The sequence below is a fragment of the Corvus cornix genome, chromosome 10, assembly GCF_000738735.6.
Source record: "Corvus cornix cornix isolate S_Up_H32 chromosome 10, ASM73873v5, whole genome shotgun sequence".
Classification (NCBI taxonomy): Eukaryota; Metazoa; Chordata; class Aves; order Passeriformes; family Corvidae; genus Corvus; species Corvus cornix.
Window position 1 is genome coordinate 2,793,468 of NC_046340.1, and position 24,889 is coordinate 2,818,356.

A 24,889-nucleotide genomic window follows, 5' to 3' on the forward strand; every position below is an offset into this window, starting at 1 on the left:
CCCATACTATAGGTGTTCACTATTAAATTCTTACAGTGAACACATCTAAACCAGAAGATTATAACAAAATACAAAGACTGTTTTCCTTTCCAGATCATACCAATTTAGTTTTTATTTCACTTCAAAATTTCAACATCCAATGGATATCAGCAGACACAGTTTCTCTGAAGTTTGAAAATTCCATCCATATATCCAATTCAGTAAAGTTTCATGCACATATATTATTCTGAAAGAGGTATAATCACTGGTTGACCTTAGTGGGATGGTTAGCGTGAGAGAAGGTGGCAGGATTGGGCCCCAAGTTTTCATAAATAATACAACATCTCCAGATGAACATTCCACTGTTAGTTTTTATAGTGCCTTCCACAGCCAGCCCACATGGTCTCTCACACACATTCATAGATGCCAGAACAATAACAAATTAAAGTTTGGTTTATAAAAGGGCCTTGGCTCAGATGCTGCTTATACAAGTTTGCATGCTGTTTACCCTGAAAAAGGTGTGGAACTGACCACAATGAGGTGACAACCTCAATTCCACTCACACATGAGGTGAGAAAACCAATAACAAAACTGCAGGATTAAGAAAAGACACTTTGTCTCTCCTGGCTTGCATATGAATAAAGTGTGTTTTGTTTAAAAATAAAAAAAATGAAGCCACTTTGTGGAGCAGGGGAAGGAACATCTCTCTTCCTCCTTAGTACATATATGCATGCAAACATTTTATATATGTATATAGGGAATATATAGAAATAGATATATGTCCAATTGTACACACATACCCATACTACACATGATGATCCACGGAAGGATGAAGTCCTAGATTATTGTTGCCCTACCTTACCATCCCTTGCATTCAGTGAAGATTTTCATTCACTTCAGGGAAACTGTATTTCTAAGCATTACACGCTGCCTGTGCTGAGCACTGGTTCAAGGACATTATTAAACCAAAACCCTGCCTGTGCTTTCAAAACAGGGTTTGAGTGATTGAAGGGTTACACTCCACTTCCCTGAAGTATTCAGATTTACCTCCATGGCTTGGTACTCCAGAATACCCTTAAAATCCAATGTAGTCTGTTAAAATAGTAGGCACAGAGAATAAGGGAAATACCGTGGATGCTGACTCAGTTTCATCTATTTCTGTCCAATTCAACATGAATGTTCTCACAAACATCAAGTGGACCCATCTAGCCCCAAATTAGAACACTTTAAAAAAGGGAAACAAATGTTTCACCGCACCCATGTAATTTCAAAGGTTGTCTGTAATTTTTTTTTTAATATTATATACAACCAAATGCCTGAATGCAAACATCTCTGTAAAACTTGGTTGTCCCAATAATTAACTGGGGATACCCCAAGCTACACTAATTACTAACAGAGATGCAAAAACTGAAGTATGTTTGCTTAAACATACACAGTCAGTTCAATGCCAGAAAACATTCTACAAGAGATTACACAGACCAAGCAGATACATGTGGCAGGGACATTTCTATTAGAAACACTCTAAACAAAGCCATCTAGTCCAGAGTACATTTTGCTTAAAAGATATACACATGGCATTAGAGCAAAGCTGGGAACAACTATAAGAACTTTAATTGACTGAAAAAATAACTGCCAGTATTTATAATTCTACAAAGAGAAGTGTCATAACGAGTTCACTGGAAAAAAAAAAAATCTCAGCTCTATCCTGCACATGTGCACATGATATTTTCAGGCCAGTAGGGCAGCAAAAACTGGAAGAAAAAAAAAATTAAGTAAAAAGGAAAACCTTTATTTGTGAAGTACCACAGAAAATTTGAAGGTTTTTGCTACAATTCTGAAAAGATACATGATGAACTTCATTAAAGAAAGAAAAAATGCTTCAGATACACTCCCCAGATTAATAGCTCTTCCCTATCTTTGGGGAGAAAGGCAGTAATTCTTCACTATCAGCAATTACTATACACAACACACTTGCAGTATCTCAGCTGCTTGGTTAATGAGTAGAAGGTAAAGTAAAGTAAAACCTCCCTCTAATCCCTCCCCATTTGCTGTAGGAAGGAAAGAAATAAACACAGAATACCTCTGATGCAAGGTCTAAGTAACCCAAAGGAGAAGCAAAAATAGATTCTGGAAATGCTTAACCTATATCCTGTTCTATCCCATATGGCTAATGGAATTATACAAGTCTAAGAAACAAAAGATTCAACCCATAGTAATTTTTGTATTCTACATTCTTCTAAGGTCAAACAGAAAGACACTGCTCTCATTTTATTTATTAATCCAAAAGAACATTCTAATATTTTGCAAACTGGTTGCACAATTTAGAAAGAATTGGTTTTCAGCACTAGCCTTCAATCTGTAGTCAATTCTATACGTCATCTATATCAACTTCCATTCTTTGATGTTATGACAGCACTACAGACCAGCATCTGGTCTCTGAATATAGATTCCAGTTTTATATTGGAAATGGTATTTTCATTTAGATACCAAATTTGAAAAGGCTTAATCCTCAGATCTCTTGCACAACCTATCACTGCTTCAGTGTCATGCAAGTCACAAACACTATTGCCCAAAAGTGAAATACTATTCTAGGAGTTTGTGCAGTATAGCCCACATTGATAAAAAACACTCTAAACCTACTACTTCTGTTAATACAATTCTTTCCTTAGTCATTTTTGGGGGAAAGAAAAGGTCATTTTTTTATTGTCTCTATATATGCAAAAGCAGTAAAAGTTCTGGCAGGCCTAGAATCAACAGGATCCAAATCTCCATAAGATTTTTTTGAAAATTGGCAGACTTTAGCTTGAGAGCAAGTCTGTGAAACACACATTTTCAGACTCATACTTCTCCCCACTAGTAAACTTGTCATTGTAACACCTTTATTCTCAGCCTAAACCTGTGTACATTTCTAACGTCACTAATGTAGCTGTCCCCAAAAGAAGAAAAAAAAAAAATTATTCTTCAGCACCATGAACCAACAACCTAAAACCCAAACATCTCATTCTAAGCCCAAAGACAGGCTGTAATCAAGCCAGCATGGGATCTGAAAGCTGAACATTACTGCTTTCTCTTATACACTCTTTGTTTCCTTTACCAAGCTAGAGATTATTTCAAATCTCTGCTAATGAAACACAGCATTGTCTAAATCTGGAGCTTCATAAGCTCCCATGAGTATCTTCCACTTGCAAACTTACCTATTTTAGGCCTGACCCTCCTTAGAACACATTTACCAGATGGTCCAAGTTACACTGGATATTATTAGATCCAATACTATACAATGCAATAGACTGTCTGTAGTCTATCTAATAGATCCTAGACATCAAGTAAAAGAGCTGATAAAAAAATAACACTTAAATTTTGAACGCTTGCCTACGATTGTTGACATTAGCATAGGGTAAATTTAAGTCCTCCATTTGCAGAGCAGAAAGAATAATTACAGGAAACTTTACTACAGCATTTGAAGAATTCAGATACACGCTTCTTCATTCTGTGGTTTTAACTAGAATGGGAAATAGATTAACTGATTACATTTTTTAGCTGACATAAGCAAAACCACAGGAATACTTCTGAATTTCATGGTCTTGGAAGGTTCTAGTAAAGTAAATAGTTTTGAATAATCATGCTTCATGTCTTAAAACAAATTTAAGTCATTAAGAATATGACCCAGTAAACACTAGTGTACATGTACAAGGTTAGTTACAATCCTGCTCCTTCCTGCAGGTCAGTAAACTCATTAGTTACAGGTAAGTCCTCAACACAGAAGTGTTGTGTGCTTCCATTAAGAAAGGACAGATAACTAAATTACTGAAAATCATTTGCACAATTTTTTTGTTTTAAAATCTCCTTTAGCTGTCTCATGTGTAGTAGGCATCCCATATAATTCAGCCTATTGCTGAACTTGGACATTTGGTTTTAGTAGATTTTCCTTTCTACATCTACATTCATCCTCCTAGTAATAACAGCACTAGTTTTATTGTTTCATTCCACACAGATCATAGACTATGCATTCGATCTAATCATTTATAGTGCTTCCTTTCTGACAAAGTATCTGCTGGATACTTAAACATTTAAAGTCCCCTTGCAACTAGTATTTGGTGCATCCAAGTCTAACCTTCTCCAGAAAATTAAGATTTTCCACAGCTCTTCCCAGTCTCAATATAGTTGGCAGCAATTTAAACTACATCCTTATGTCTTCTTACATTCTAAAGGAAATCTAAGAGCTTAGTTCAGGACAAAAAAATATTTGTAAAATACACACATAGCCCACTCCAGGTCCAAGTTCACTGGATAAAGCAACACATTTTGGAATAAGAGATAAGACCTTTTTAAAAACAGCAGCTATTCCATGTTAGCCACTTGTTGTGTTATTTGTCCATAGCTGTTCACAGCATACACTAACAGTTTTCCAGGAATTCAGGAAAAAATAGACCTTCATTGAGAAGTTAATAGCAAAAAGCCAGCAAAGCACAAAAAGATTTGTGAGGGAAGGTGGGCCCAAGGCATTTTTAAAGCATATTTCCTTTCTGGCTGAACAGTGGCATCCAACAATTTACCAAGATAATTTTCAGGGTTTGCCATTGCTCTCAGGAGAGAGGCAAATATATTTGAGACACATAATGAGGCACAGAACATTTGTAACTAGTTTGCATACAGGTGGAGTGTACAGCAAGAAAAGGCACCATCTTTTCAAGCACAACAATCTATGAAGTCTATTCTAAACATGGAAGCATTACCAGTACAAAATGCTTTTGCACTTTGCATTAGAGAAGGGTTAACATCTCTTGCTGTTGGTTGGGTTTTTTTACATTTCTTTGCAGGGGTGTCACTATTTACATAGCAAGGGATTTAAAAGCCTCATTTAGGAGCAGAAATTAATGTGATAGACTATGAAAAAGGTTTAGACTTACAGGTGCTCACACAATTAGCTTCCTAGTGACTACCTCATAATCAGACAGCAGTGTATACCTGTCAGTGGCAGCAAGCCTTGCTGCAGGCTATTGTTTGTTTGTGTATTTACTCTGCCTTTCAGAAGTCTAGTATGGATTACAGTAAAAAATGCTGCTAATCTAGTTTAACTATGCCTATAAAAGTCTGAATTAAAAAGTGGCACACACATGTGTGCACAAAATACACACACTTAACACCACAGTTTTGTAGAGGTCTAGCTCATTTGATTATAACAATAGGAACTGCACTTGAGCAATATTCTTCACATGATTCATTACACTTCTGCCTCAAAGGCTTCCTGCCATAGGAAATCTTTTAGTTTTTCCATTTAATTCTTCAACATTCTCTAAGCACTTCAAATGAAATAAAGTGTTCAAATATGCCTTTATGGCAAACAATTTCCATATTCTATTGATTTGTTTTCTCTTTTTCTTATTGAAATCTTCAAAGAATGTCCCTAAGGAAGTAATAGCGTATTAATTATTGTTTGGTTTATTCTTACAAGAACAGTAATTTAGATTATTTTATTATGTTCCAGACAATGATTGCCTAACCAGATAATGTAAGCAAAGTAAAGTAAACTGGAAACTGAGTTTAATTACAAAAACAATTGCTTGGATTGCATTTGTGGTTGAGAAATACCAATTAATTCAGTTCACAGTGCAGGGATGATTATCAGAATATCACAGTGATAAACAAATAATGCAGAAAAAAGCTTTCATCAAGGAATAAATAATGCAATTGAAGAAAGTTGTAAATAGGTGCTGTAATGTCTCTGCAGAGACTCCTAATCTTGGTCTTCTTTGCCACAATAAGACCAGACAAAAATACTATGGTGGCCAAATGGGTGTTTTAACTTATACCAGACATATTACTCACCAGGAAGTAGTATAAGATTTGGTAAAGACAGACATGCACACTCTTGTCCTGTTCTTATTAACACCACAGTGATAAAACAGTGTCAGAATCATTATTTCAGCCCAACATACCTGAAGATGAACTTCTGGAACCACATACACAAATCTTAAAGGCAGCATGCATCACTCTTGGTGTACAAAGTAGGCACTTCAGAGCTCAGACCCTGTGTTCACAGAAGTAGAGGCAGATAAATCAGTTTTATGCCATTTGGAAAAATGCATTCCAGTAGCCATAAGTTTTTCAGCATCATAAAGCAAATTTTTTAGATTACAGGTAGATTTGAAAAGAGATTGAGGGGAGGGAGGGTGTTTACTTTAAAAATTTTCAGTACAGTACATTTAACATTCTTGAAAGATGCTGAAAGACTCAACACGAAACAAAAAGGAAAGCAAGAAGATGGGACTGACAAAGGCTGAGAAGGAACATCCTCTAAAATTTTTTTCTATTTTCAACTGCATGAATGACCACACATTTCAATTCATTCCACTGACAGCTTAATTACATAAACAAGTCTACTGGACCTGATGAGATGCATCCCAAGGTCCTGAAAGAATTGGCTGGTGTAGTTATAAAGAATTTCTCCATCATATTTGGAAAGTTAAGGCAGTCAGGCAAAGTCCCAGTAACTGAAAAAGTGGGAATATCTCACCCATTTTTAAAGAGGATAATAAGGAGGATCATGGGAGCTACCAGCCAGTCACAGCCTCATCTCAGTGCCCAGTCACATCAAGGAACAATCCTCCTGCAAGTTATGCTGCCACTCACATCAGAGTCTGCAGTGAAAGGACAAAGGACAACCATTTTAAAGTGAACAGGGATAGATTTAGATTAGCTCTAAGGAAGAAATTCTTTGGTGAGACATCGAAACAGGTTGCCCAGAGAAGTTGTGGATGCCCCATCCCTAGAAGTGCTCAAGGTCAGGCTGAGTAACCTGACCTAGCAAAAGATGTCCCTGCCCATGGCAAGGGGTTGGACTAGAAGATCTTTAAAGATTAATTTCAATTCAAATAATTTTATGATTCATTAGCTAAAAAACAAAGCTCTGTGGATCAACGACATTTGTCAAAGCATATGTATATACTTGTGTTCATCAGGGAGGTTCATGACCTCATTTTGTCCTCATTAGGAGTTCAAATACGTTAAGCATCCAATCCAACTGGGCTTTGAGTAACCAAACAATTCCTTATAAATTCTTACAGATAGCACACTTAGTGCATTCATCTTATATTTGCCACAAAACACTGACTCTACTGTGACATCAAGTTCTTACAATTCTGCCTGACATCTGCATTTCTCTGGAGATTTGAAGGATTTATTTACTGTATTTTTAAATCAGCTTACATAACCTCTTTTTTTTTCCAGAAAAAAATGATGTGTTACCAGTCAAGTTCCCTTGTAACTGGTCTAGTGAATCAAGCAGCAGCTTTTATTTAAACCCTACCCACATTTTTCTTCTCAAGACATGCACAAATAGCCTGTGTTCTTTCAGCACACTTGTGAATGTCCTTTGTGACATAGCCAAACACTACCATATTTTTCTTCAAATAACTTCATTTTCCTTCAAATGAAGTTAAAAAGAAAAGGCTTTTGCGGGCTCATTATAAAACCTGTAAGACTGACTTCTTCCTTCAGTGTAAAGCATTCAAATTTTAGACAATACATAAGACAATCTAGGCAAAAATAACTTCAGCCAGTATCATGACCAAGACCTGGTTTGGTCCTTACACTTGAAGAATCATTGGTACACCACTCTTGTGAGTTACATGGATGTTACAGACTAGCAAAGAACATCAATGATTCTGCACTGCTGTTACTATTTGCTTTTAACATCAGTGCTATCCTTGCCCTTTCACACCTAGCTCCTGGTCTTCTATTGCTGGATAGGAGTGTCCTGTCAAATTGTCTTACTACCACGTTAGTACTGCTGCTGAGGTTCTTGGACCTGTTTGTAAGTCTGCATCGTAAGTAAGGAGGCAAATTATCTCCCCATTTTATTAATATTAAATCATTTACTTACATTAAAGGGGGAAAATAATTACTTTCCCACAATGCACATGTTTCTCATGTTCTAGGTGCCTGGCCTGAGCCATGGATGAGTAGGATTCATTTTAACTAATTCTCAACATCTTTTAGATGCAGACCCTGAACTATGTTCAAGTACTTTCAGAAAGGAGAGAAATATTTTCATGAGGTGTCTCAGCTGTCACATCTCAGGCTTTTTTTAGGAAGAGAATTATCTTCTAGAGGGACACAGGGTCAACATTTTTCTGCAAAAAAAGTAACTGCACACTGAAAAATTATAGGAGAAAAACCAGTATTGTATGAGCACCGTTCATTTGAAAGAACAGCAAATGGACAAACACAAGACTGTTACAATAATGTTCTGACACTAAATATGCCATACCAAACTTTTGGAAATGTTAATATTTAATGCACCCTTGCTTCTCCCCTCCAAAAAGAATGCATAATCTCTGAGCACATCAATAGTATTGTGAAAGCAACTTGCTTAAAGAATAATATCTCTTCATAAGGACTATCCAAAACACATGAATAGAATGATTCCGAGGGGAAATTCTTAAGCATCTACTTTTATAGAAGATTACTCAGCCACTTAAAAATGAAATCTACTGAAATTCATAGCAAAAAAAATGGAACTCATGAACTATGAGGTAAAAGACAGATATGTTTTGGGCTTGGGGTTTTTAAAAAATAATTCTTATATTGAGCAAGATTTGTTCTCAAATTTTCCCAAGACAAATGAATAATACCTTCTTACAACATCACCACATCCTGTATATTACCGTAAAATCTAACTTTTGAGTTGTCATTGATGTATTTAATGAAAATTAGGTATAGAAAATTAATTTCTGTTTATTCCACAAAGAATTCAGCCGTTTACAATGGTCTAAGTCTACGAATTCTAGGTACAATGACTACAGATTTCATAGCTAGTGGTAAAGTTACTGTCACCTTTCTGATGGTATTGGAATGAAACTACCCTAAAACAAAAAAAAACCCACTTGCTATCTTTTTCATTACAAATTCAATAGAAATTTTTAACAGAAAGCAAAATGACAAAATAGGGGATGGGTTAATTATCTTCCAATGCATAATTCTATTCAGAGTGCAAAGGACATAGATTACATAGTTATTTTTAAAGTAATTTACCTTGTTGTAAACACCTTTTGGCTAAAGGCGTTATCTTGACACCCAAAAGCTGTTTGAGATACAGCAAGATTACAGGATTATGAACTATAAAACATCAAGAACCTCTACTTCCTCTGCATGTTGCTATAAGTAACATTTTTTTTTTTCTCCATTCTCAATTTATTTGCACTACTTCATTTTTAAATGTAAATATTTTACTCTCTGGAAGTAGTGATCAACATGACAGTTCATCTTTATTTCATGTTAGCAGGGACCTCAGATCTTATCCAGGGTTACACAGCTGTGTGACGTATCAGTGTATGTGCACCACTCCAATTTAAATGTACTTTCACTGACATGGTCAGCTAACTTGCTTATAAATCATCATTACTACAGGTGTTTCTTGCCCCAAGATATGTAAGAATCAAACATCTCATATGAAACAGCTTTTCCAACAAAAATCACACAAGATTGAAACCGAATGTTAACCAATAACATCAGTAAGTAAATAAAACTGTTTTCATTAAGTCTTAGGACTTGAAAGCACTCAAGACAATCTAGACCACTTTCTGGCCCAAGATAGTATTAAGTCTATGTATGAAATTGCTGGAAACGTCAAGAACTATGGACACTACAATATCTTAGGAAACGTATTCCATTTCCCTCTATCTTAATTTACCAAGTATCTAGTTTAATTTATCTGCATTTATTCATCATATTCACAAGAGACGCGCATCTGTTTTGGTTTTGCAACAGCCTTTTACACATCAAAAATGATACAGAAGTTTCAGTAAAGAAAGCCCAGTTTCACTTGACCTTCTTGTAAGTCCTACTTCCTAAGCACTTGTCATTCTTACCCTTCACCTTGGTGAATAATTCTCTTCATCCGGCCCACACCTTCCCTTAAATGTGACAACCAAGCCTGGTCATCCTAAAGTATGACACCATAAGGTCACTCCCTTCCCTATAACTCTGCAGCACTGCCAAGTCAAGTCACATTAAATCTTAGTGTAACATCAAGATCTTTTTCTACAGAACTGTTTCTTACCCAGTTGTTGCTATCATGGTATTTGGGCAGCAGATATCTCCTAAATTCTATGTGCAAATTCAGTGAGTGAGTCTTTATTCCATCATCCAGATCACTAACAAAAATATTAAGTAGCACCTGACCCAGAACTGACTCCTGCCAATCCTCACTCAGTACTTAACTTTCTAGTTAAAGAAGCATTAACATCTACCACCAAATACTCCTACAAAACAGACCAGTACCCACCTGACAGTAGATGCATCAAGACCAAGTTTTACCAGCCTGCTTATATGAACCTCAGAGTTGAGATACATGTCAAACTGCTTCTCCTCTAGTCACAGAGAAGGGCTAATGCCCTAGCAGACAGAAATTAAACCAGCTTGGTATAATTTCCCCATGAAAAATTTGTTCTGTTAATCACCTTGATTTTGGGGTTTTTTTACAAATATTTCTTTTTATGGGAACTGAGCTAAAGTTCATTTATCTATAACATTGTACTTGCTTTCTCTCTCTTCCCAAAGACAGGCACTGATTTTTTTCCCTTCCATTCTTTTGTGTCATAACTAGCCTTCCAAAAAATTCCAATGGATACTCCAGAATATTCCAGTAACTGGCAGTAATAAAACCTCACTACAGATACTTTAGGTGTGTTACTTTGCTGACAAATGGATTGCTTGCATGTCTCTTGTATATGGCAACATAGAATAAGAAAACAGTCTCAATGAGCCAGATTAGATGTCAGAAAAAGTACTCAGCATATAAAGCAGATAATGATCAATCCTTGCTACTGCAATCTATTGCAAATAGTTCTTAATCAGTTAATGTTAATGTGCCATTAAGATAAGATAGTTCTACTAAAAAAAAGAAAAAAAAGAAGAAGCCACTGGTAAAGCAATAGAGTGTTCAAGTCATTGGTTTTCTTCTTCACCTAATCTGACAGCTGTTTTGATCACTTTCAAAACTTTTCTGTTGTAAAAATAAAGAGCTCACTGACATTTGAGGTTTAGCTTTACTCATACATTTTCTTCCTGCAGCCCGAGACATTGACGTGACATTAATCCTGAGCAGCTGCTTTATACAACAAAAGGAATTTGTTATGGAGAGTTATTTCAGAAGTGCAAGTAGCCAATTAATAACCAAACGTATAATTTCAGAAAAACTTTACCAAATGCTTGAATTCTTTCCTTATATAGTCACATTAATTTTGATGGAAATTTTAATCTGCAGAAAGGGCCAAATGATCTATCTGACTTCATTTCTTACGTGTGAAGATACTTTACGAAATAAACAGCTGAAACATAGAAAAAAATTGTTTTTTTCCCGTCAGACTCAACATTTCAGTGAGTTGTTCTAGTAGTGACAGAAATCTATCTCTATTGTTCCCTTAAGTAAATTATCAATACACTAGTGGTGTTCTGCCTGGTCCTCAATAGCCCTGAGGACAAATGTGACTTACTGACATACATATTCCTTCCAAATGTTAGGTTTCCCATAGCACTCTTGATAAGAAAAAGCATAAGCAGATCTTACTCAGCTGGATATTACCAGTCTATGTCTTTAAATATGAGCAAAGAGAAAAAACTCCTTAACTATGTCTTCATTACAGTCAACTGTGTTTAACATTAGCAGATAAGATGGTTTTCACCCTCTACATCTCATACATGCCAAAAATGTTTCCAGTAATGTCTGTATTGTATCCACTCATCACAGAACAGGAGAAATCAGGGCAATAAAGCTATATCGTCATCAAAAACCTTTGAGAAAAATTGTTCATAACTGAATTAAGTGTCAAAGGAAGAAGATCCTAACACAAGCAGCAGTTTCTTCTGCACAGACCTTCAGAACAATGTGAAGCTACAATCACCACCTAGCAATACAAGTTACAAAATGCTCAGTGTATTCAGTGACCCCATTTAAGCAGTCATGCATGGGGACTCTCCCTCACTGCATTTCATATTGCAGAGTCTTGTCTACAGCAATTATCTCGAAGTCTCCAAAATGAGCCCTAGCCCAAGCTAGCTATGTGATGTGAAAGTAAGAAATCTAGGCTGTCTCTAAAAAAAAGCATGAGATATCAAGACAGCTCTTTAGTAGAATTACAGAATTACTTACTGGATGTCTTCTATAGTAGATGTAGTTTAGATAGGGGCAGTCATTTTGTCATGGCTTATCTACACACCCCTTACAACCACACAGACAATCCCTGGGATTTAGCATTAAAGCACAACATATGGTTCTCTTTTCCTTCTAAGTACAAGGCAGAAGTGTATAACACATGAAAACAGTATGTCTCAACAACCTGAGCAAATGAAGGAGATCATTAAGTGTAGTAACTGCAGTCAGATACATTTATGTTTTCAAAAGAGAAAGAAACAATCATTATTTTATTTAACTTCCAAAACATTTGTACTCAAATATTTAGATTGCCTACCTCATTCTTCTGACTTCCAGTAACTTCTGGGTATCTAAAGAGTACAAGTAACTGTTTTGCTCATTTATAAACTTAAAAACCAGAAACAAACCTGAGTAGAGAAGTCACAGATGACAAAGCAGAAACACAGCAGTGTGAAAGCAAAATTTTTGTGGAAGAAAAAATAAGAACTTGCAAGTTTTCAAAGAGGAATGCCTGCCAGGAACCTGCAAGAGCCTCTGGAGGTATCTGAACTGGGCTGTCAGTCACTGGCCAAGGCTGCTTCCAAGTCCTTCCTAGCCACTGATGCCAACTTCTATTAGTGCACCTGCAGACCAAGAGAGGAACTTACTTCTACTGAACAGCTGAAAACCAGATATCAGGGTATTAAGCTACTGCACAGACAGTTTCAGACAGATATAATTACTGTCAATGGAAAACATTATCTTAGAGGACAGGAAATTTGAAAGTAGCACCAGAAGTGTTCACCAAAGTTCACATCAATGCTTGCCTTCATGACTCAGTTTGTATAGTTCCTCTCATCCCATGAGGGATGGTTAAGAAGTAACCTATGCAAAATAATTTATTTCTATGATTATTTTTTATCTAAGCCAGTTTCTCTTCTTTTCCTTACACATCCTGTTTAAATCTCCTTGCATTGTTTCTTCATCCCACCAAAATAGATAAGAAAATACAACCTAACTTTTACTAACAATTCTAACCCTTTCCAGACCTAGATGGCCATAGCAAAACATAAAATAAAACTGTTACAGAACAATCACTTTCTCGAATATTTTGTGGAGGCCCATTTTGCTATTTCTCTTGCTTCAACAATATGCTGCTGGAATTCGAGGTTCTGAAGAATTTATAGGTCAAAGCTAGTAGGAGCAAGACAAATAATATAAGCAAACAACTCAGGCCATTTTTCATCATGAAGTCATCTTATATAATTTTAAGAATACCCATCAGTTAATTAGAAAGTTACATTTTACTGTATAGTCTCATGTAGCTATTGTTCTATAAAAAGGATCTTCTATACCTGACAGTAAAATAAACAGAGCAGTTATAAATATTAACTAAGTGTAAATCATTTCTATGCTTAATAGTGTCTGATATTGTAATCCCACCACACTGTGTTTGTAATACTAACATCAGTCAGCTGGGAAATTTTACAGGCTATAACACATAGTGACTAATACAATAGTCCTCTGCTTTCTTGAAGCATTAATTCTGAGCTGCTTGCATGCAACTAAGTGAGCCCCAATACAGATATCTTGTACTGCATTCTGAGGCTCATGTTGCTCCTTAATAGTAGAAGTTCCATCAGGTCCAGCATTTGACAGCTCAGCTCACAGTGGGTAAAATAACTATATCTTTGTGCAACAAGATTGGATTATTTTTCTATTCCTAAGACACAGACATGAGTGAAATAAAGCCATGAAAGAAATTTCAGCTAATAGCAAAAGATCCACCATTTTTGACCAAAAAAATCTTAAAGAAAGAGAAAAGTTAAGCTTTTAGGATCACAGTTGAAAGGACTCAATGCAGTATGCAGTAAATGCCTTGAAAGAAAAGGATGTCTAGGATAGCAGGCAGAGAATAAGAACTCTGCTCATACTCTGTTACTATATGGGCTGTATCCTACACTGAAACAATGGGTGGTGAATAAAATAGACAATAGTAACAGCTGTCAGCCCCCCATTTGAGAAACACAGCAAAATGTTCAAGTCCTTCAGTCATAGTCCATTATTTATGTTTAATGCAAACATTTGGAACAGTAACTTTACATTTTAGGAAAATAATAACCATTTGGAGGATTTTGTGGGAGCTATAATTGACCATGTTTTTAAAATGTGACCAAAATTATAGAATAAAAAAACCCCTCAAAAGCAAGTAAACAAAAAAACCACACATCTTTCTGAGATGCAGAGACTGGAGTAAGATGCACAAGGAACTTGGAATGGCTGTCTGTCCTCTTCCCTTGTTCTTTCCTAAGCATCTGCTCTTGGTCATTGCTAAAGATAGGACCTTGGACTAGACATTGGTTTGACTCAGTTTAAGTTCACCCCACACAAACGAATTTATTTCTTTGTCATAGCTCCTTTCAAGTGCCAAATATAAAGGTTGATCTGAGTAGGTCTAATTTTTTCCATAAAAGGAAAAGTAATTCTTCAAAAAGTAATAGGCCTGCTATAAATACAAATTCATTAATAAACCATAATTTGTATTGACGTTTTAAATTCTAAATTTGCCCTTACTTTTGATCATGCTGATGGCATTAGCTCTATCTCCTATTGCCAAAGCAGCTGCCTTCCTGTTTCCTAATCAGCTGTGAGACTCATGCATTTTTTAAAGGACTGACTCAACAGCCAGGCGCACTTTTACACAGTCAAGTTCAAAGAATTTTCTCCAGATCAGTCTCAATAGCAAAAGCATGAAAACTTTTGGTAGGTCAGTTGGTTTTATAACTATTATAAAACAACATGATGTTGATCACTCCTGGAATTTGATCAGTAGGGTATCTTTTTTTGTAAAAAACTCAAATTTTAAGCAACAGAATCCTATTCAGCATTATACATTGTCCTCTTTTGTGTACAGACACATATATAGCATATATAACTTCAAAACAAACAAGATTATAAACCACATTTCCTTGCAAAACGGATTTCACTTTTACCTACTAAATGCTAAAAAGAAAACAACTCCCTTAGCTTGGCTACTAGAGAAAAACATTCAGTTTTCCAGCTGACTGTGAGGATTAAAGAGTAAACAAAGACTTACTAAATTGAACTATCAACTCAATAGGCATTTAGTAGAGGAATGTGTTTCTCTGACTCAGTACTTGGAAGAATGTCCCATTGTAACTTTTGAAGTTATCATTACATAACCTCCAGCAATCCTCTTCAGGATTAGTATCTAATGCTACAGCTAAACACAGAGAATGTGGCCAGGAACACAAATTCTGTAGCCCCTGCATATAGATCACATGATTTAATTGATCATAAAAATGATTACATTAAAATGTAAAAAGCAAATTTTCTAAAAGCAAAAATTAGGAAGACTGGAAATTTTGGAATGCTGTAAATCCCAGGATATGGCAGTGAAACATGAAGAAAAATGCTCAGAAAGGAAGAAAGCACACATTGCAGTCAAGAGTCAGAACAGGCCAAGAGTAGAACTGTTATCTTGTACCTTCAAATGCAGCTGCATCCTCACGAATGAAGCCTGAAGCCCTATCAAATTATTAAAAAAAAAAAACCAACAACTTGATTTTTTGTTAAAGAGTTCAAACCCCAAGTACATAAAAGGAACACAAACTTATGAGAGGAATCAGATTTTCTAATCAAACCAAATTGCTTTGGCATTCTCATAAAATGCTGGTGTTTAGAAAACCCACTGGACGTAACACTGACATTAATTTGACATAATGATTTTAAGCTCAAGACCTGTTCTTAAGAAAAAGGAGGAAAAAGGTTGTACTGCATCTGTCTAAAACTCCAGTTAATTGGCATTGGTCCTGTGTGGCTACTCCCACACAAGCACTGAATAGCAGCAATGGCATATTTTAATAAGGAATGGAGAGAATTATGTGAAACACTTTTGACTACAAGATCCACTTTAGTAAAATTTATTTTAAAAATCTGTACAGAATACTATTTTTATTTCTTGTCCAAAAAATTTTAAAATCACAATTTTTAAGATTGAAGCCGTTTTGGGGGAAAAACCCCCAATCATCTTTCCTGAAACAGAACACATACAATTGCAGCGGGAATGGAAGTAAAAGATAGGATAAACCTACTTACCAGACCATTAACTAATAAGGGATTAATTAAATACCAATGACAGACTTGTCACAAAATGTGCCCTGGTTTGACTTTTGCACTTTTTCCACAGAGTGGCTGAGAATCAAAATTCTTAATTTTGTCCAAATGGGTATTTCTTCTCTTCTTGAAAGGAAGCAAAAGAAGGTAAGGATGGAACATGGCCACTTGACAATAACTACGAGGTGTCACCAGAAAGTCTGTCAGCAGATTATTCTTGCTTTTGACTTTTCTTTTTTTTTTTTTACAATTTTAGTATTAGAATTTTTTTACCTGGAATGTCTTTGGTTTTGCTTCCTAAATGTTTTATACAAGCTTAAATTTGTGTCTGAGATAACACCATTGACTGTTAACCTCATGGTCAGGGTGTTTATTGTATGAATATCCTGTAATGCTCTCTAAGTAGAAAAGGAATACAGAAAATTAGAAGTTGAAATAAGGACAGTAAAACAAGCACTGTCACGTGAGCTTATTTGATAACCTTTTGCGTCTACTGGACTCATTTTTCTCTCTCGACACCAAGGAAACACTGCTAGGTTGTTCTAGGAAAATGAAAATAACCATACTGACACCACTGGAAATTGAAGGGTTATTTAGAAGCTCTTCTTGGATGGAACCCTATTACAGATGGGACATGCACAGGGAGAGACTTTAATAAGTATTTTGTAAATGTCTTATTCCTATGGCATAACAGTAGTTTGCAAGTGTTGTGGCACAACACCTTAGCTGACCTACTCCGTAGGCAATAAGGTAGATTATGGCTGTGGGGCACACCTGAGTGCACTCATATACCTCAACAAGGGAGATCATCAAATTAAACTGGTATCCTTTTTCCCCATTTTTTGCACTTTCAGTAACTGTAGTACTGAAGTAATTAACAGGTGTTACCAATACCTATTATATTTTTTCACTATTTTTTAATTCTAGAAATTACTCAGCTTACTTTCTTAAATCTTAATATAGATTTAAAGGAAACTAGTCTCAGCATATCCAACTTCTAAAACGGCAACAGCCCAAGGCTGATGCTATCTTTACAGATGATTTCTTGATGCTTTGTTCCAAAACTTACGTTTCAAACGGTTGTTCAGGCAACAATTCAAAGAATATGCTTGCACAAAAGCAGGCAGAAGCAGGCAGCAGCAGCAAGGCTGCGGTAGCGGCAGCACGAGGAGCAGGGTGAGCGCTCCCTCTGCTCGGAGCCGGCTCCCGCAGCGCTCGGGCTCCGCAGCGCAGCGCGGCCCAGGCCCAGGCCCGGCGCCGCCGCTCCCGCGGGCCCCCTGCGGGCCGAGCCGGGCACTGCAGAGCGCGCTCCGCTCACCGCGCACGGCAGCGGGGACGGGGCCAGCCCGGCGGCGGAGGGACGAGGCGGACGCGCCTCCAGACACAGCGGGCACCACAGGAGGAAATCACATTTAAAAATGGTCACGTATTTCCTCTCTTGAATAAGAGTTGATAACACCGTGGTACCGGTTAAGTAATCTCACACCCTAGGAAGATGTGCATTCACTAATAACAAGTTTGAGGTGGATCTTTCAGCATGTAGAACCAATCTTTATGGTAACTCTAACAGTGGAATGTATTTTCAAGAGAAAAAGAATAATTTTATATTGGTCTTACCTAATTCTGGATGTATGTTCTCTCAGGTCCTAATCCTCCAATGTATCTTGATTATTCCATAAATTCTGGTATAAGTAAGATATTACAATGAAAAGAAGAACATGAAATATCAAATAGTAATTAAATATCAAAAATTAATGGACTACAAAGAAAGTTCTGTAACTGTAAGAATGAAGCATTAAGGAAAAACTCTGTTTGGGAAAAAGATTTTAAGAAGTGTGAGGGAGAAAAGCAGAAGGAAGGGAGAGGGAAAGAGAGAAAAAGGAGAGACACTGACTGAAGTCACAGGTGCAACCTGACAGAAAGAGGTTAAAGGAACACAACTTGCCAGCCATCACCATCTAATTCAGCGTGTGTGTGCTGCACAGCACACTGGGGTTTCAGCCATACCAATGGCTTGTTCCCTTACCCCACACAGCAGCTGCACCCTGGCCACACGCACAAACGTAACCTTGCAGAGTAAGAATGAAAAAACCAAGGTTTTATCATCTAAGGAGATGTTAAAAAAATATATATATATATATATCAGATGCTTATGATTCCAACTTTGTTTTCATATAAAACATGTTGGCCTTCTGGAAAAGATTAAAAGAAAGCCAAGAAAGCTCTACTACAGAGAGGAAAACAATAGTTATGTTTGTAACCCATATTAAATATATGTTATGATGGTTTTGTTATGTCAGACATATTTTAAAAATCATGGAATGGTTTGTATTAGGCATGGACATTTACAGAGAACATGAATTCTTAAAGCAAGAAAGGAAAACTAGGTAAAATTCTTATTTGACTTCACATTAGGGTAGACCCCTAAAACAAGCAGAGAGCATACTTTTTAAAATAACATGAAACTGGATTATTTGTATTCACATTCATAGATTTTCACAGATTTCAAGCTAGGAATTCTGAGATATGGATTACCTGTATGATGTAAATATTCTAAGTGTTTTAAATATTAGCATAAAACCTCAGAACCCATATTATTTCAGTAGATTTAACTCTCTAATCAGAATTTGGATTTGTCTAACTTCACCACAAAACATTCTCGTTCTGAATCAAGAAGTCCTCCTGCATTTATGTATATCTTTACATTCAGAAGAATATTCAAACCATGTAATTTTTTTAAACCTCTATTTTAAGTTGAATATGTTGACTGGGTAATGAGTTTTTGAATCAGTATCCCCAATAGAAGCATTTACACCAAAATATTTGGATGCCAAAGAGGTTGGTATGAATGAACCTTGCTGGATGAAGCTGTTCAAATACACTGCAATCTGTCCCTTTACAACAAAGCTTTATCTGATCATCAGGGTTTCTAAATGAAAAAGAACAAGAATTTAAAACAAAACCCCCCTGGTTTTTAGCCATTGTTGTTGGGGAGGTTGCGTTGAGGGTTTTTAAAGGTTGTTTGATCTCCCAGGTCTAATTGCATTTTTATTGTACATACCAATTTAAAAACAGCTATTACACAGAAATAGGCCACGTGTATTTTTTAACTCCACTGACTTTGGGGCAAACTGACAAGACTTCCTAGCTCAGTTTTAACTGATTACATCAGGTGCCAAATTTGACTCTTGGGAGTACCTCCTAGGCTCCTTGCACTGGTTGGCTCAGAGAAGACAGCGCTACGCACCACAAAAAGAACTCAAATGCACAGACAAAGACTAATAAACAGAAAATTTTAATGAAGATTACAAATAGCAAAGAACAACTCTCATTCTTAAGAACTCAGGTTCCAGATTGACCTGATGATGATTTATCCCCTAGAGAAACATCACAGTTCACCTTTCACAATAACTAAACCTACTCTTGAGATCAAACGGACAGCGATGAGTGAAATGATGCTACCAGTCCTTTGAGACATCTCTCTATCAAGCATTTCCCTAAAACCTTTTCAGAGTGAAAGAATCTCATTTTCAAGAAATTAGAAGAAAATTTTTTTTTTTAATTTCCCATTTCTAGTGTTTTGCTTGTGATTGAGCTCCTAATTCTGCTGTGTTATAAAGTCAGGCTGGATTTTCAGAGCCTTTATAGTAGAAAACTTATTTCTCTAAATGTTTTGGCAAAAATAGATATGATCCCCTAGATAAATGCTGTGTACTGCAGACACAAAAGTAAGGCTCAAAACAAGTACAGTGCATGAAACAGCTTGTGTTTATTTAAAGAGTGTATCGGAATGCCAGTGATTCTTTTCAGCTGTCCCATTACTTTTTCCCTTCTCAACTTTTGTTTAATTTTTTCCATGGTCCTAATTAGTCAACGCTCAAATTTGGAAAAACCAGCAAACGTATAGTCCTGTGCAGCAGATGGCAAGATATTCTAAAGACATGCCACTAACAGTAACTTGGACATCTTCTGATGCAAGACAAAAGCAAACACTTGTAGCAGCCAACTGGAATCAATTCTTTACAGTGACAGAGATGGCTTCCTACAGCTTGCAGGAACAGAAAACTGAGTGTGAAATCACTGGCCACCCACATATATAGAGGTGATATAAATTAAGTATCTCAAGCTTGGTCACTGGTTCCAAATTACCAAAACATTTGTCCTTAATTCACATAACCTAAATTTTAAGAATGTAAGGCAATATAAGATGTCAAAAGTCAACTGTACTGGCTAACACCACTTAACTGGTTGCTAAAGTTTGTAGCTCAATTCTATGTGCAATAATTGCCTGTTACACAATCTGAAGCCCATTTGGTTTCCCATACCCCTCAATGTATGTGTTTCCTTTTGATAGATATAAATTCTTTCATGTTAAAAATCACTGGCAGATTTTGTTTTCACTTTTCACATTTTCCACAGTCAAAAATCCTCTATCATGAACTACGCATTTTGTGTTATAGGTACACCACTGCTTACTTATTTTCCTCATTACTACTGTCCATGTTTTAAAGCTGATACTTAAATTATTAAATACACAACTCACATAACTGTTTAATAAATACGAGTAAGAACTTTTAGCAGGATGATCTGATTGGTATTTTTAAGTTTAAGTCTATATAGTCCATTTGATTGATGCAGTCTGTGTATACCACACTTATCACACTCAAATCTGAATATAAGCTTTAGAGTTTTAGTTTCAGGCTCTATGCAACACCATTCAGTTTTAGACATCTGCATTGTCTGGCTAAATCACATTTTAAAGATAGGGGAGTTACAGGCTTTCTCTTCACAACCAATGAAATTCCTTTGGATAATTACATTCAGAGATGGTGTTTAATCTGTATACACTGAACAGCTTTTTGGAAGAGTCTTGATATTTTAACCAGAAAAATAATCTATGGAGACAAAGTGAAGTCTGAAAAACATGAACATACTACTTTGACTATCATTCCCCTATTTGCCTGTGCTAAGTAAACCTGTTAATATATGACTAGTTCTCTCACATATTTACATTTACACTGGCTAATTACTGTAAAGACAAAGCCCAAAGCCTGTAAAGGTTTCACTGAGCAATGGCTGGACAAGACGGAGCAGCTGACTCCTCAGTAAGGCTAATTTCAGTAGTCATACTAAAAAAAAAAAAAAAAAAAAAAAAAAAAAAAGAACCCTAGGTAAATGCTATTTAATATACAGATTACACCAGCATTATGTGAAAACAAGTAATTGAAGCTCTCAACTCTGAAAGACTGTACAGTACTGTGGAATAAATGCAATGGGGTCTGTTCACAGCTATACTGGGCTGTCTGCAAGCTAGAACTCATGGATTTCATCCCTGTTCCTCTGAAGTGTTACACAACTAACTTACCTTTTTTCACTCTGTATTATTCACTTGTAAAATTGTTTTGCTGATTTATAGTCCAAAAGATATTGCACATAAGCAAAGTCTTTCACCATAGGAAAGCAAAGAACTAACTATGAACTTTTGCAGGTTAGGGAACATGACATGAACACAAAGTATAACTCATCCAATCTCATCCATGTCACTTAAAAGAGCACAAAACACCCCAGTGACTGGTGATAACAGGCAGGGATGATGACACAATAGTGGGATTTACAAGTAATATCTTGCTAAATTCCCACTTGAGTTTGTTTCCACAATGGTTTGCTTTTTAAAAATAAGGATTTGAGCCTGAAGTTTTCTATGTCAGTTCTTCATTTTGTGAACTGTTTTAAATGAAGGAAAACATAAATACACTTCCAGCCACGTACGGTATCAGGAGAATTAAGTACTAAAATATGGATATTTCACTAAACAGATCACAGAATCACAGAAAGTGCTCAGTTGGAAGGGCCCCACAAGGATCACCAAGTCCAACTCCTGGCCCTGCACAGCACCATCCCCAAGAGTCACACCACGTACCCAAGAGTATTGTCCAAACACTTCTTGAACTCTGTCAGGCTTGGTACTGTTTATTTTTCTCCTTTTCCATTTCATAAATTGTCAAAATGACCACATGGTATTGGATGTTTCCTTGTAAAGGACTCCTAAACCTTTTGCTAGTATAGAATTTAGTATTAACAGTCATGAAAATATGTAAACTTGCCCTAAGTTACATAAAACAGACCACAACAACAGTCAAAAATCAGACTTCTAGGCAAGACTGTATTAAATGCAAAATGGCATATATTGTACTTTCATACAGAAATAATACCCAAGTATGTGCAGCTTCTGATATTTTTAGATTTCCTTTACATGGTAAATTTTAATGCCTATAAAACTTTAATAAGAGACTAAAGAAATTAACTCCAGTTCAGTATAAATATTTGTTCCAGTGTTAAAAGTATCTGCACAAGTTTAACAATTATAAGTTTAAGTAAGTTATAACTTAAAAGTTATTTCAGAAAAACAACACTTTTTTGTTTTCTAGATCAACAAGTGAGACTTATTCAAGATAGCAATCTCATATTTTCATTGTTATTAAAAGGTTGCAAACATACCATTACAAAAACCCCTTTGTACTGGCCAGCACAGTCTCTTAGATCTTTGTGTTCATGTCATGTTCCCTAACCCACAAAAGTTCATAGTTAATTCTTTGCTTTCCTATGGTGAAAGACTTCGCTTATGTGCAATGTCTTTTGGGCTATAAATCAGCAAAACAATTTTACAAGTGAATAATACAGAGTTTATTATTAGTTTAGATGAGTAAATCCTAAAAATAAAGCTTACAGGTTTGGGGACTAATAATTTAATATTCTTCCCACAAAACTTGTTTGTGAAGCCATTCATGAGTTTATAAATAAGTGTCATGAAATGTAGAAACAGAACCTTAAGGAACCCTTTTCTATATTCCAAGAAAGGATGTAATATTCCCTAAAATCCATCCTACTTAGTATCAAACAGCTTTGACTGAAACACCAGGAAGAAACTTTTCATTCAAGCTACAAGCATCCCCAAAACAACAAATGCAGCTAGAAAGTCCATATTTGCTACCATATATTCATACTAATGTAAAAACTTTAACTCATCTAGATTAATCAAATTAAGTCCTTGTATTTATAATAAGCATGTAATAGATTACTGTAATCCTTCAAATGAAATTTATAACTCACTTATGCCACACTGTTTTGTCACTACATCCTCCTTGGCTGCTTATTGAAAACTGTACCAATCCTTTATCAAAATACACAAGCGAATGGAAATAAACAGATTAAGCAGCATGCCACAATTTTATAACATTTAAAGGTATCTAGCTGCTCAGACATGTTACCTAACTCCAAACAGACTGTTTTAAGCCTAAACAGATTCCATTTATTCCTCCTCTCCTAAAGGAAGAAGGGTACCAAACACATTTCTGAAGACTTACAGTATCTTCTCCCCTTGGTACAACTTCTATCAGAGAAAGAAAGACTTAACTTCTGTTTTAGATAGATCACACATCTTTTTTACCTGCATCAGGCATTAAGTTGCTTACACCAACAGCACAACCCTTCTGCCCACATTAAATGGGGGCAGAGCTGGGGGGTGAACTAAACTGGGAAGTCCCAGTTTAGTCTGTGGAAGAGGATCTCCAGACCCTCCCCTACACAACTTAGTATCTTAAAAGAGGAAAATCTATATTCTACAAGCAAAAAGGAGGAGTGAACTCCTGATTAAAATGAGTAAAACTTCTAAAGAGAGCTGGGCAGAACTTTACAATATGTAAATACAAGATGCAAATAAGTTCCTACTTCCAAGCTCTGTAGAAATTGTCTGCAAGAAAATCAACCCTCTATCATATTCCCTAATGGGTACCTTGACTTTCCTCACTCTTCAGAGCAAGAAATTTGGTTTTCTAGCCAGGAACTCCACATCAGGAACTTTCTGATACTTTCAGACCCCTACACATCAACTACCTCAATCTTTCCATCCATGTTCACAATGGTCTTTCTACCACAAGAGGGACCACAAGAGAGTCAATCCTAAAGTCAAGAGCTTACTGTACTGGCATCCTCCTCTACCTAGCCAAAAAACACACTTGCCACTTCCCGCTCCTTTCCTTAGGAATTTCCAGGATAATTTCTCATTTGCCAGCAACTAATAAGAAGCAGCATTTTAAGAGAGTGACAGACCTTAGAAAAATGACACTTCTGAGTGAATCTTATAATGAACTGTTGTACTAGGATCCCAATCTTTGTCTCTTTAAAATGTATTTCACAATTTAAAGAAATTTCAGTGTAGCCAAAGTGCAAATGAACAGGAAATTTAACAGGAATACTAGAAAGGGACTCAAAGGAAATTACCAGCCAACAAAAACTATCACTAAAGTCTACCTTTTGCATTTCCCAGTTATAAGCAGACATGTTCTTGAGAATGATTGCAGGAGGGCCTAGCAAATAACTTCCATGGTCAGAGTAGTGGTACAAAGGCTATAAACAGAACTAGGAACATATTACAGGTAAAATTGAACAATAGGAGTTGTATTATACCCTATTCTGGCCAAAGATAATGAAATTTCAAGTTTATTAAGCTATTAAAAGTTTAGAAGACATCAATATCCCACAAAGCAGTGCATTACAGAACATTGTAAGTGAGTCTGAATATTAAAACAACCATTCTCTACTCAAGTATTTCAACCTTGTTTTTCATTACAACTAAGTACA

At 36.1% G+C, this 24,889-nt stretch overlaps 1 long non-coding RNA gene across 2 annotated transcripts in view; it reads right to left on the reverse strand.

The window, feature by feature from the left end:
• The window catches only part of LOC120410555, a 45,367-nt gene extending 27,893 nt beyond the window's left edge, over positions 1–17,474 (reverse strand). For both annotated transcript variants that reach the window (XR_005602812.1, XR_005602811.1), the window contains exons 1-3: positions 17,319–17,474; positions 6,494–6,617; positions 5,916–6,007 (exon numbers count right to left, since the gene is read on the reverse strand). This is a non-coding gene — a long non-coding RNA (uncharacterized LOC120410555). The remainder of the gene's footprint in view (positions 1–5,915; positions 6,008–6,493; positions 6,618–17,318) is intronic.
• Positions 17,475–24,889: the final 7,415 nt, after the last annotated feature.